The sequence below is a fragment of the Myotis davidii genome, unplaced genomic scaffold, assembly GCF_000327345.1.
Source record: "Myotis davidii unplaced genomic scaffold, ASM32734v1 scaffold212, whole genome shotgun sequence".
Taxonomy (NCBI): domain Eukaryota; kingdom Metazoa; phylum Chordata; class Mammalia; order Chiroptera; family Vespertilionidae; genus Myotis; species Myotis davidii.
This window is the reverse complement of record NW_006283435.1, coordinates 183,722-185,141: the sequence shown is the minus strand read 5'-3', so window position 1 is coordinate 185,141 and position 1,420 is coordinate 183,722. Positions and strand designations below refer to the sequence as shown.

Sequence of the window (1,420 nt, the reverse complement as noted above, 5' to 3'; positions counted from 1 at the left end):
TCCCTGCACAGCAGCTCCACCAATTTCCAGCCCCCCTCCTTACCCCCCGCCCCTGGACACAGGAGCCCAGTCCACACACACGCCTTCCTCAGATACACACGTGTGGGGCCCCACTCCTTGGAGAGCAAGCTCCCAGATACATTTCTCAGGATCTAGGAGTCAGAGAGACACCCTGCCTCCAGGCCCTCCTCCCTCAGACCCGGGAGTCCAGGCCCCCAGCCCCTCCTCCCTCTGACCCCAGGAGTCCAGGCCCCCAGCCTCTCCTCCCTCAGACCCAGGGGTCCAGGCCCCCAGCCCCTCCTCCCTCAGACCCAGGAGTTGGGGCCCTTCAGTTTCTCAGACCCAGGCCCTCAAGCTCCTCTGTTAGAAACTCGGTCCCCAGTTTCTCTTCCCTGATGTGAAAATCCAGCCCCCTCTTTCCTGAGGCCAAACCCACCTCAGGCCAAGCATCCATTCAGATTTTTGTTTTTTTAAAACATATTTTTATTGATTTCAGAGAGGAATGGAGAGGAAGGGAGGGAGGGAGGGAGGGATAGAAACATCAATGATAAGAGAATCATTGATCGGCTGCCTCCTGCACGCCCCCCCACTAGGGATCGAGCCTGCAACCTGGGCATGTGCCCTTGACCAGAATCGAACCTGGGACCCTTCAGTCCGAAGGCCGACGCTCTATCCACTGAGGCTAGGGCCACTCAGGTTTTTACACACATGTTTTGTTGATTTTAGAGAGAAAGGAAGGGAGAGGGAGAGAGAGAGAAACATCAATCAACTGCCTCCTGCACGCCCCCCTATTGGGGATGCAGCCCAAAACTTGGACCTGCGTCCTGATGGGAATTGAACTGGTGACCTTTTGGTGCATGGCACCACGCTCAACCACCTGAGCCACACCAGCCAGGGCCACCCACAATTTTTTTATTTTTATTTTTTACAGTGGGCTTCTGTGAGGACCCAGTTGTGACATTTATGCAGACACCCTGACATGACAGCTGAATGCTCTGGAACAAAGCCGCCTTCCCAGGCTGTGAATGGGCCCTGAGCCCCTGGCCCCCAGCACCTTGCTCTCCTGTGCCCTCCAGTGCCCTGCAGCAGGAGGGAGAGGGGTAGATCGCCATCCCTGGGGCAGTGTAGGGGGGGATGAGGGAGGAGAGGGCAGGAAAACCGCTGTGGGTTCAAAGGGACACACCCAGGTTCTCTGCCTGCCTCTTCACGTGTCCACACACCCTCCCGTGTCCACACACCCTCCCGTGTGGGGCTCCCGGCTTGCACATGCCGCCACACGGACACTCATTGTGTTATTGGTGGCCGTGGAGTTCTTGCCATGTCTCAAGGAAAAGAGTTTCCCGAGACCGGCACAGGAGGAGAGCGATGTTTATGGGTGTGGAAAGAAACCCCTGCTTTCCCCATGTCCCGTTTCCCTCCA

At 57.2% G+C, this 1,420-nt stretch overlaps 1 long non-coding RNA gene across 1 annotated transcript in view; it reads right to left on the bottom strand.

Moving 5' to 3' along the window:
* Window positions 1-945: 945 nt before the first annotated feature.
* Window positions 946-1,420, bottom strand: part of LOC107183022 — a 2,402-nt gene continuing 1,927 nt past the window's right edge. The window contains exon 3 of the long non-coding RNA XR_001513802.1: window positions 946-1,080. This is a non-coding gene — a long non-coding RNA (uncharacterized LOC107183022). The remainder of the gene's footprint in view (window positions 1,081-1,420) is intronic.